This window comes from Hibiscus syriacus, unplaced genomic scaffold (assembly GCF_006381635.1).
Source record: "Hibiscus syriacus cultivar Baekdansim isolate YM2019G1 unplaced genomic scaffold, ASM638163v2 tig00110356_pilon, whole genome shotgun sequence".
NCBI classification, from domain to species: domain Eukaryota; kingdom Viridiplantae; phylum Streptophyta; class Magnoliopsida; order Malvales; family Malvaceae; genus Hibiscus; species Hibiscus syriacus.
In genome coordinates, this window is record NW_024062700.1 from 627,091 (window position 1) to 639,522 (window position 12,432).

General features: G+C 34.0%; 1 long non-coding RNA gene and 1 pseudogene across 1 annotated transcript; one reads left to right on the top strand and one right to left on the bottom strand.

Moving 5' to 3' along the window:
* The first annotated feature begins 2,748 nt into the window (after positions 1-2,748).
* LOC120120986 lies at positions 2,749-5,424 on the top strand. The gene is made up of 4 exons (XR_005515949.1): positions 2,749-3,023; positions 3,112-3,282; positions 5,212-5,328; positions 5,386-5,424. It is a non-coding gene; the product is annotated as an uncharacterized LOC120120986 (long non-coding RNA).
* A 3,036-nt stretch (positions 5,425-8,460) lies between these two features.
* Positions 8,461-11,669, bottom strand: LOC120120983 (annotated as a pseudogene).
* Between the last annotated feature and the right edge of the window lie 763 nt (positions 11,670-12,432).

Genomic DNA, 12,432 nt, shown 5'->3' on the forward strand with positions numbered 1-12,432 from the left:
GTAACAATGATAGTGGTTGGCATGTAAATAAAGGTTTAAATCCGATATGTTTTAATCGGTTTTGTAAAATCATATAATTAAGTTTTGTAATGGTTATATGTAAATAGAGATTTTATACGAATTTATAAGTTTTTTGCCGAAAGTACTGTAGCAGGTACTGTTCATACCGTATTTTACTGTTCATAAATATGTTTTTACCTCAAAATTTTATACAAAACACAATTGAACAATACATGATCGTATTTTTCTTAATATAAGTTCAAATGTTTTGATATTTTGTAAGGAAAAACGTTTTAAAAAGGCAATGTGACATCTCAGACTCGTATTCGGGTCGGATACGGGTTGGGGTGTTACATGAGAAATTGAATTTTTCAAGTGTACATCGTCCTCGAACACTTTACTCAGTTCATCCAAAATTAAATTTAATTAACTTACTAGTAGTTGAAATATAAAAAAAAAATCATAAAATTTAAATATCATTTAAACTTGTGTTTAAAAAAATCAAGAACCAAGTGGCCTCTATAGTAAATGAATTATTGTTATTCCTTGAAGTCTTTGATTCCGAGTGTGAGACTTCAATGTCGAATGGTTGAGAGTCATCTTTGAACATATATTATCTTGTATTTATCTCAATTTTTTTTAATTTTAATTAAAATATATTTTTAAAATGAAATAAATTTTAGATGAAACCATTTGAAAAACTTAATAATGAATTAAAAAAAACTAAATTTAAAATAAATCTAACCTGAAATACTTAATCTTAATTGAATTTATATGTTTTAATTCTATCAACTATCAACCTATAATAATTGAATATAAACAAATGAGTTATGATTTATTTAAATTCCGTAAAACTCTTTTAGTTTTACATTTTTTAAGACCATTAGATTAAAGATAATTAAAAGTTGAAATTAATTTATTATTTTTTCAATGAATATCTTTCTTATTTTCTACCGTTAATTTTAACATTTAATTTTTTTCATCCAATGATCCTACGAAAAATATAAAACTATAAGATTTTTACACATTATAATTAGATTATGCTCATTCATATATATATGATAAGAAGAAGCAGTCAATTCAACCCACTATGATCCAACTATATAATAAATGTTGTTGCATCAACTCATAATAATTGAGTATAAGTAGGGATATAGAATTCGAATCTGACGAGTTTTGATCCGATTCGACTTATATTTATCCCTAAATATAAGCAACTCACTCTTTTATTTTTTTTCTTTTATTTTTTTTGGGAATGAAATATCATTGTTTTCCATTAAGAAAACCTTTAGTTATACTTTTAAACAATATCTACACTTAAGTGAAGTTTAATTGGAGTACGCATGTTAATGGATAATGTCGTAATCCAACCGTTTGAGGTGCAACTTCTTTTCAGCCCCACCTCACTCACCACCACGTGCCTCTCACATTCACATTTGTCTTCTCACCAACCCCGGAAAATGACCCTTCCATCGTCCTCTCCTCACGTTTACATCACCCGCCTTGAACCCAGAGTGGCATTTAGAGCAGCAGCGAAAATATATATTTTGGTCTTCTACTATATATTGGTTGTCTGGTCTCTTTAATCCTATAACTAGAATTGTACCGCCCGAAGAACGTGTCGATATACTGACCGTTGGGTCAAACGGCGTTTATCTCGATCCCAGAAAACGAGGCGGATTTCGAAACGGTACCTTCAAAATCTCATCCTTTAAGCAAAACCCTTAATTAATATATCGCTAATTAATCCTTTTTAATATTTATCTTTTTCTGGGAACTGTACTGGAAAGCCATTGGAATTCTCCTTTTATATATTGCCCGAAAAATCTCTCTCCTTTTCACTTTTTTTCTTTGGAAGTATTGCTCTTGACCATGCTGCAGTGCAAGTGGCCAAGTGGGTGTTTTCTGTCTTATCTGCTTCAATTTTTCTGGGTTTTATTCGTGCTTTAATTTGAAACTTTTTTAAGGTTCTTTGGTGGTTGATAAATTGGTTCTGGATCTGGGAATTAAGTTCAAGGTTGTTCTTCATAATTGTTTCTCTGAATTTTTTTTTCTTAAAGCCTCTTTTCTAAGTGAATTCTAAGATTAGGGTTGTTTATTGCTGTTAGGTTTTTAGCCTATGTTAACTATTTGTGCTTTGAAAAAACTTTGATTTTTGGCTTTGTTTCTTCTAGAAATCTTGTGCAAAAAGTACAATCTATACAAAATTTTGGGTTGTTTCCCTTGTTGGTTAAGAATATGTGGTTGAAACTTGAAACAAACCCTTGATTTGTTTTCCTTTGCTTTATCTTCTTTAAGCTTTTATTTGTCAAATTCAGCTCTTCAATGTACTTTTGAAATATAATGAAACGATATTGTTGACTTTTGAAGTTCTAAGTATAAAAAATTGCAGATAACAAGAAGTTTGATAAGTTTCTAGAATAGTTTTGTCTTTAATCATTAAGGCTTTGTAATATGCATGATCATCACTCATATGAGTCCCCTCTTGCTTGTCCAGTCAGCTAGAAAGATTCCAGAATCTTCGGTGAGCTTCTGGTGAGGAATTTGCTTACCAAGTTATCATCTGTCATTGCATGTGACATGGATGTTACATACAGTCATGTTGTCCTAGGTACGAGTTTCTTTAGGAACTTGGATTTCAAAAAATGATTTTGGATACTTGTAACATACATGTTACATGCATGATTATAAACAAAAGTTTTTGAAGAAAATGTGATTTTTTATAAATAAAAAAATTCACTCCCATGACAATAGTTAATGAAATTCTTGAACTATGCTGGTACTATTCATGGACATGAAGATTGTTTTGCTTGGACTGACATAGTTAATTATGTTCATGAAATGTAAGACATTGATGGCTTTAGGGAAATGTTATTAGATGTCACTATGTCTATAGAGTACAGAGATATCGTGCATAGAGAGGATAATGTTGTTTTGAATGGTTTCTGCTTGTAATTACATGAGTATTGGATGTATTTCTATTGCATTGGCGTCAATGGTAACGCAATCTATGACATTCTATGGTAAGAAACCATTGTGATTAGAGTGTCTTTTCTATCAAGTAATAGCTACCCTGCAATATCTTCTTATTATGTCCCTTCTTTTTTGCAGATTTTACTTTGAGATATGATACATTATCAATTGACAACGAGAGAGAGCACGCTCGTAGCCATTCATGCTAGGTCATGGATGCATACAAGCGTGCTCTCTATCGTTGTCATGTGATTTGTACAGATCTTTTTGCGGTATCTATTTGTTGCAATAGCTAGCAGCCAACAGGTGGTTTCGACTTTCTTATTCATCTTGAGTTCCTTTATTTAATCAAACATTAATAATGAAGTAATTATTATTCTGAATATTAGGAATGGATACATGCACGTAACCTCGGAACCTTGTGAGATTTCCGATATTAATGCTCGAGTGTGAATTTAAGGGATTGAAAAGTTTTAAATCAAAGCATCTATTATGTCTTAGGATGCATTGATTAAAGTTATGTTCTTAGGATTTTGCGGTGTATCTTCTATATAAGGAGAGTATATATGTTCCTTTCCTCATGTATACTAGATTTTGTTTGTTGTTTGTGGTTTATTTCACAATGAAGTTAAACCATTTTGCTATTTCTGATCCATTATGACAACTTTAAGCATATGGAATTATTGTTTAAGGAAATTTCTCGGTTTATAAAATCAATTTGTCCTAGATTCCTATTGTAGTAATCCTTCATGTCTGCTTTTCAATTTCTATTCTTGTTTAGACCTTATTGTTTCTTTGATTCAATGTTCTTTGTAAGCTGTACAGGTATCAGATCTATATGTTATTCCGTTGTACAAGAACTTCCTCAATGATGTCAAAGAGAAGTTTGCGTAGGTAAATTCTTTGCCATGCTTATTGGATGTAGCTTATAGTGTCCTATACCTTTTACTTGTTTTTCTTGAACAACTGAAATATAACCCCCGGCTCGATTTTGATACTATAGTCTCGATGTTTTGAATTTGATCTTTTTTGATGGGCAGTTATATAATGATACTTTTGTGAAAATGAATAGTTAGGGTGACAATAAATAAGATATGACAACTTAAAGTTTGGTTTTGAACAATAACAATTGAATATAATTTCCATGACCATTAATTGAGAGACAAACAAGTATATTTTTATGCAAAAATGGCCTATGCTCGAGGGCAGGAGTATTCTAGTGATTTCCCCCTGGAATAGGCCTTGTTGTAGTCTACTAGGCATCATTTTCGGTTTCTTAAGTTTTTAGGGCTTTAATTTACCTAAATTTAGTCTTGTTAAAACTATAACGAATTGGGGATTGTATTGTAAAACTTTGAAAGGAAATTAAAGTTTCTACTTTCTAGTGATTTTATACGTTTAGCTTTGCATAAAAAAATATTGCTTGTTTTTTTTAACTTGCCGTTGACATTGCCGAAGTTGGTTGCAGCTGCCGACAAGTTCAGGTTGGTTACAATTGCATTTTCCTTCACTGTGACCAAAACTGAAACGAAATTACAGATACCAAAATAAAAAATTTAAACATTTTCCAGAAAATTAAGTGTATCAAATTCTTATAAAATAATGATATTTTTTGTGAAAATTTTGAACTTTTAAGTCAGACGGGTTAAAAAAGAATGAAGTCAAAGGTTTAAAATTATTGATAAAACTTAAATATTCAAAATTAAATGCTAAAACAATGCTTTTGGGGATGAAAGCGGTGTTGCCAGCATGTAGGTTTTGAAAAGTTATGCGGATTTAAAAAAAATTGTCTCAATCGGACATTGGAACATAAAGTTATGACCTTTCAAACTTATGTAGTATACTAAGCACACTTTCCTCCAGCATGTGTGCTTAGTAGTACCTTTTGTTGTCTTTGCTCTTTGGTTCTCTCTTTATTGCTAGGGCATTCGACATACAGTTCATAACACAAAACAGACAAGAGGGGGTATGTTTTTCCAAATTTCTTCTGCATAATGTGAAGTTTAGCCTATAAGGTATTAATTACATGCGTTAGATAATAACTCATGTTTTTTATCTGTTGGAAATTGCAGGTTTCAATGGGTATTTTAACTTCTGCCTTGTAGAGCATTTTCTAAATGTTTAGGATTTTTTTTTGTAATTGTGTTGCATTTTTATTGAAGTCCTTATTTGACTAAGAATGATAGCATTCTACATTTATACCTATGTTCTTTTATTTTCCTTGCAAATATGAACAAGTTTATGAGATTTGATCAGCTGTTATGTTTTCAAGGACTTGTCATCTACCAAATTCTAACTAGCCCTAACCCTACTTCAAAAACGACCATCAGATTTCAATCCTAACCCTAATTTTTTGTTTACAGTCCTAGCATGATGCCTAAATAGTTTTCTAAGTTTTGATATTTTCACAAGGATCCATCCTTTTAAATTACCTCAATTAAGAACCTAGAAGCTATAGAAATCTTTTGTTCATCAAAAGGAAGCAATAATGCTGGAGTACCTATTATAAATATAACAAAAGCTGTGGAAAATCACTTAAGCAATAGCAACCAACAGATGAAATAATTAAGATAAAGAGGCCCTCGTGAAATAGCAAATCAGAAGATTAACTCGACTAATATTCCCTAAAAAGATCCCAGCTTTTACATAGAGATTTGGCCTTTGGTTAGGGCTTGTTAGTTGTTAGCTATATTCAAGAGGCAGTTGAATGTATCAAAATACCTGAACTAGAACCGGTTCTTGTATCCTGCTTCAATCTAAAGGCTGCGGCTTCCTTTGCACAATTTTTTTTTGATAGAATAAGGCCTCATTAAAACCCCCTTCATATCCTACATGTTATAAACATAACATGAAGGACCTAGGAAGGAGGAAAAGAGTGCTTTATTAATGTGAACAATAATACACCTCCACACCTAAATCCTAACTACTAACAACATAACCTTTAAACCAGAACTCTGAATACATAACACACCCTAAACTCCCTTAATAAAAACAACCAAGGCAGAAACACCTTTAACCACTACACAAACCCAAAAATCAACCTATACCAGCTTTTGCTAATTCATCCGCTTCCCAATTTGCAGCTCTCGAAATATGCCTTGTGATAATACCCTTCCTTTCCACACGAGTAGCTATATCCCTCACCAAGGATTTAAACAAAGAGGGAATGGAAATCCAAAGATTCTTGTTTGTCATGATTACATATTTTTAGGCTTTGGAATGAGAGTTTGTATGCTCTTTTGTGGCTGCTTTCTTACAAGGCAACATGATCAAGAAACCTCCCATCGTTGTAGTGTTTCATTCTCAAATCTCTTACTGATAAACACGGTAGTAGTAAATGCCTTTGTTTCATCTCTTTATTTAACCCCATTTTCTCTTGGGGAATTCAACTCCAGTAGTAGCTGAAACCATTTTTTATAGTGTTTATTGTTGCTTGAGAATTGGTTTATTGATTTTGAACTTTTAGGTTTACTACGCAATGTGTGGAACCGAAGCGAACATTTATTAGTGAAACATCCTGGTTAAACTAAATCTAAAGATTTTAGAGCAATCCCATGGTTCTCTACTTGAATGTATGTAGATGACCATTTAGAAGTTAAAGTTCTTTGCTGAGAATTGTTGAGTAGGTTCCTACAATTGAATGACATGACCCGTCTGCAATCATCTTGGTTTATGCGTGGACATGGAGGCTTTTTGATAAGCAGCTGAAACCATGCTTGATAGTCTTTTGCAGCCCTAAATCTTCTACGTGCCATATTTGTATATTCTTTAGCTGTTCAGCTTGAACTGCCTTTGGGAGTATGTTTTTGTAGTTCTCGGTGACTGAGATTTTGTTGATATGTTACCGGTTCATGCATATAAAGGCTGTTGGAGGTCATTAATCAGTGTTTTCTTCTATATTTATGATAACATTAAAACTTGATACTTTCTGAATAGCATTGGATTCAGCGTCTTTCGGTTTATACTTCAACATATTAATATTTTGTTTGTCCTGTACAGATACCTCGGGTTTCTGCAAAGAGGACAGTATAATTGATTTATATCAGATGGAAGAAGGATTCTTAATCCGTTGTACTTGGGAATTTAGATTAAGCATGTGATTTGATTGTGTTACACATGATAACAAGTTAATGCAGCAGTTTCATTTGTTTGAGTAGCCTGGCAAATTTTGACAAGCGAAATGCTTTGATTTTAATTAATTTATGTCATCTGATGTGATGCAGATATGCAGTATACATCTTTCAAGAGTCTAATTGAAACTGCTACTGTTTTCTTTTTTAAAGGTCATTATAGTTTTAATTCCTCTATTGAAATTAAATTAAGAATTTAGCCAATATATAATGTTTTAGTAAAATGTGCGGGTTCATGGATTTTTTTCTCAGGAGACAATGATATTAAAGAGCAGAAAGATCTAATATGTTAAAGATATACAAGAGTAAATCCAGAATTTTAGTATAATAAAAGGACCAAATCCAGAATTTGACATTTGTAAATTAAATGGACAGAATAATCATTACAGAAGTAACAACGATAAGGTCAACCTCGTTCTAGTTTATATCTTCTTGTCTTAATCTACTTATCTTCAAGGACATTGATTTGATCCCTGTTAGGATCATCGACACTGTAAATTCATCTGTTTTCCAGATCCGATCAGCAACTGAAAGACCATCGCATGAACGACAGTTACTCCAGAAGACCGACTTCAGCATCCTCAACTTCTTCATCTTCCCCATCACCATCTTTGTTGGCCTTTTTCTTACGACCCCAGGCCAGCATAGCCTTGAGAATGAGCCCCCTTTCAACACCGACATCGATGTAGCTAAAAAGCTCCTTGTCTTTGAGGTTGTCTCCTTTTCTCGTCCCTCGTAGCTCAGGGTCTAATGCTTGCCATCAACATGTTGAGCAGCAAAGATGCTGAAGTATCAGGGATCGCATTAGCCTCAGAAATTTGAGGGTTGGGATAATGTGATCGAGATCTGGTTGGGGATATTGTTCATGCGATGGCGGCGCTGGTCATCCTGGTTTCTTCGGCTCTCTTGTTTATATTTCCACTGGTGTTTATGCTTTCTGGCACTGAAATAATGTGGTTTTGTTGGGATGGGGTGGGGGGGATGGTGGCCAATATAAACCTAGCATTCTCAGTTCTCATAACACGTACAATTTCCTTTACGGTCAATTGCTCATATAAACTTTTACAATGTACCTATTTCAATGGTATAACACAGTTCTTACACAATGTGGAATGATAACAAGTTCACTAGAAATGATACAAGGTTTTCCAGGAAACAATGCCATATGCTGCTCCTGATCATAATTTTCTCTCCAACCAAGCAAAGGCCATCTGATTGATCTCTGATCTACTATGTACCTATTTCAATGGTATAACACAGTTCTTACACAATGTGGAATGATAACAAGTTCACTAGAAATGATACAAGGTTTTCCAGGAAACAATGCCATATGCTGCTCCTGATCATAATTTTCTCTCCAACCAAGGAAAGGCCATCTGATTGATCTCTGATCTACTATTTGCCAGTGACAGAGACTTTGAATTGCAGATTCATTCACCAAATCATGGAGCTTACTTCATTCTTTTCCCCCCCACCATGTTTACCTGGATGAATAAGGCTATGCTTAACATAAAGAATACTATTTTACTTGAATAGTAAATCGATGTTGCACCAGAGAAATTAACTCCCTGAGCCTGATCCCTGCAGGGCAAAGAAAATTAGAGACGTCGTTAACAACAATACAAAGCAAATTACAGAAGATACTAAACTGTGTTACTTTGATATCTTACTTCTGTAACGATGATAGGATGCCACAATATATAGAATTTTCTGGTAACGGAACCTTCGAATTATCGATCTCAGGATTCACAACGCTTACATAGGCTTCTTGGCCTAGATACCATGAATCGAGATTCTGAGCACGGAGATTCCAAATGCCTGCATTGTCGAGAGAAACTAAAATTGCTGTCCAGGCTCCAGGAAAGACCTGCAACCAGATATAATGTTAGAAGTGGTTGTCCATACATCATATTTTGAACATATAGAACTGTTCTGCAAGTTCCATTGAATTTGTGTTTTCTTCTTCCTCAAGCTTTTTGCCAGAGTATTTTCACTTGAAAGCATTTGAGATCAGCACCACAAGGTAGGGATATACCTGTGTAGTAGAGCGTGCAACGCCATCCCATTTGTTGTACGTGCCTCTGCTATTCTCAGTCCATACCCCGAAATCCATACTATGAAAGAGTAAGAAAATTGTCAATTTCATGTATCCCCGGCATCCATGGATAAAGAAAGATATCAGAAGCTAAAAGCTCACCCTACAACAAAGAATGCATAGCCATCCAGATGGTAACTTTGAACACTAGTGTCATTGTTCTATAAACTCCGCAGGCCTATTGAGGACCACATACACCTCTGTCACAGTAATGTCGCCATACTTGAAAGATCCTTGTGGGTTTGGACGTGCAGCACCAGCAGAGACATTCCACCTATAAATACACCAGGAAGACTATAATAAAGTGATATTTTCAACTACTTTATATTTTAATCAAGGGTTTCTAAAGCATACATTCTTTATAACAGCTAAAATAAAAAGATACAAAATGGGCTAAAACCTTATCGATCGTGCTTGATTCATTGAGAAATATGTGTCGTAATCATTAGGAGGATCGGGAAGAGGACCTGTAGCAAGTCCCTGAGAGTTAGAGTAGTGCAAGATAGAGACTCCGTTAAGTTTAGCCCAGTCAGACGAGTTGACAAACCGAGGACTGGCTACAATGTAATAATCACTGCTAGCATTCTGATCCATGGTAACCAAGAATGAGTACGATTGACCCACATGAATATCCATGTTCGAGTAGTTTTGCTGAACCGTGTATGATCCTTCAGTCTCAACGAGAAGTAGGTTGTGGTTTTGAATTCTGAAATTCAAGCTAGTTGAAATCCCCACATTGTGGACCCTAAAGCGGTACGTTTTTCCTGTCTCAGATTAAATAAAAAACATAAGGCTATAACAATAAAAATTTATTCCTCCAAGCAAGATAATGTTCTAAGAACCTTAACTACAGCAAACCAAGTATTTATGTACCTGGTTCGACATTTATGATCTGGTAAACAATCCCGTCTTTAACAAGGGCCGGATCATAACGGTACGGACCCAGTCCATTAATTAGGATGCCATCAGGAACACCAAGGTCAACTCCTTTCTCGACATCTTTCCTTAATCCCTGTTTTTCCACGAGAAATTGTTTAGTACCAGAGAAAAGGTAAACAAGATTATGACAGACACCAGACGCATTGAGAATTTTTTTTTGCAGACCTTGTGACTCTTAGTATACCAGTCACTAATAAAGATAGTAATATCACCGTCAGGCATCCCAAATGGTAGCGGAATGACATCTCTGTTGTTTATAATGATTCCTCCGTAGCCGCCTGCTGCTCTTTGGAAGTTTAAGGAAGGGAAGTAAAAGAAACTCCCTATCTGATCTTTGACCTGAAACTCGTACGTCCAGTTCCAACCAGCAGGAATAGGACAATTAGTCCCTAAAACACCATCTTGCCAAGAGTTTTTCCTATGTTGTATACCATTCCTACATTAGAATAAACAAATATTAAGATTAATATCACCTTTTTTTGTTCCTTTTTGACATTTTTCTCCTTTATTCGATCCTTCTTAATCGTACCATGTTAGCAAAAGTGGCTCATCTAGATCATTCTTGACATTGACAACAACATTCCAATTTGTAGTGATGTTGAGGATTGGTCCAGGAAACTGCCCATCGATCCCTATCACCTGGAGTAATGGTATTAATTTATATATACATACATATATAGGTCATAACTCATGGCATGATTCGAAGTTCTACACAGGCAAGATACCGACATTATTGACAATAACTACCAAAAGCTAAGGCTCCCTATATATCAAAGATAGAAGCAGAAAGCAACATGTTAAATTCAAATGTATTACTATGGAAATAATTATGCATGCATACTAGAAATTTTAAATTTTGATTCTAGAGAAGGTTTTCTTGCCATAATTTAACTGCAACTCTAAAAAAAACCCAATAATTTCAGTCCTTGTAGTTACAACCCATACATTCAGCAGAGAAAAATGGAAATCCGCAGACAAATCAACATATAATTCACAACATGCATGATTCATCCAAAACATTAACACTCATCAAGCTTTATGGTTTAAGCAAACTAAACAAAATTCCGACCAAACCTTTAAAGAGAAAAAAAGATCAAATGTTTAAACAAGTACATCAATTCAACAAGCAAAAACAAAGGTGCAAGAGAAGATAAGGAGGAAAGAACCTGTTGTTTATCACCAAGAGGAGAAGTTGTGAGGTAAGAGACAGTCCAATCATAGAAGACATAAGGGTCACCTGCCAAAGAACCACACACCAAATATCCCAGCACAAAGAAGAAGAAAGAAACCTGAAACCCAGAAACCATTGGATCTCTATCTCCAAAAAGAATAGAAAAAAATTACAGCTTCTCAGGGTATCTTATCTTCTTTGCAGTAAAGACAGAAAAAAATGGGTTTTCTTTCTTTTCCCTGGGAGTTGAGGAGCTGTAGTAATATATAGGGTTAACCAAATTTCTGAAGCTTTTGTAACAAGGGAAAGTGGCAATGGCAACGGCAGGAGGCCATGTTTAGAATTGGAGACAGCTCGGTGGCGCTTGAGGTCTCAATTAATTCTTTTTCTGGTTCTGGGTCCCATTTTTTTTCTTTTGTCTAATGATTAGACAAGCGACTCACCATGAACAAGTACTGCTACAAAGCATAGATTATGCATTATTGATTCATAAAAAAAAAAGATGGAGATTTGATCGTTGTCTTAAACCATTTAGCAATTTCAAGATGTGGGCCAATAAAGCGGCAATAAATGAAAAAAGTTGGGATTCCAAATTCTTCTAACCCACAGATGAGGGAGCTTTTCCATTGCAGTTTGATCTTTGGGTTCAACAGTAATGAATCTGGAGGCTTCATCTTCCTAAAGTAATATTGTTTCCTGTCACTTCTCTATAGGGGTGAGTAAAAACTCGAAAAATTAATTTTTTTTTAATTTTAAGTTTTTTTGAATTGAGTCTAGTTATTTATAAATTAAAAATTTGACTAAATACTTTTACAATTTTACGATTTAATCCCTAATTTTATTATTCTTTCAATTCATCCTTTATTTTAAGTAATTTTTTTTATCAAATTTGAACAGTACGCTTCTAAACTATCATAGAATACATATGTATTGTCAACTCTTCTTTTTGATAATTTTTTTTCTATTGTCCAATTTAGCCTCTCAATTTTTTATAATTTTTTTATTTCTTTAATTCATTTTTTATTTTAAATTCATTTTTATTAAATTTGAACCACGTGCTCTTCAATCATTGTAGAATACATATATACTTCCAATTTCTCTTTTTGATAACAATTTTTCTATTT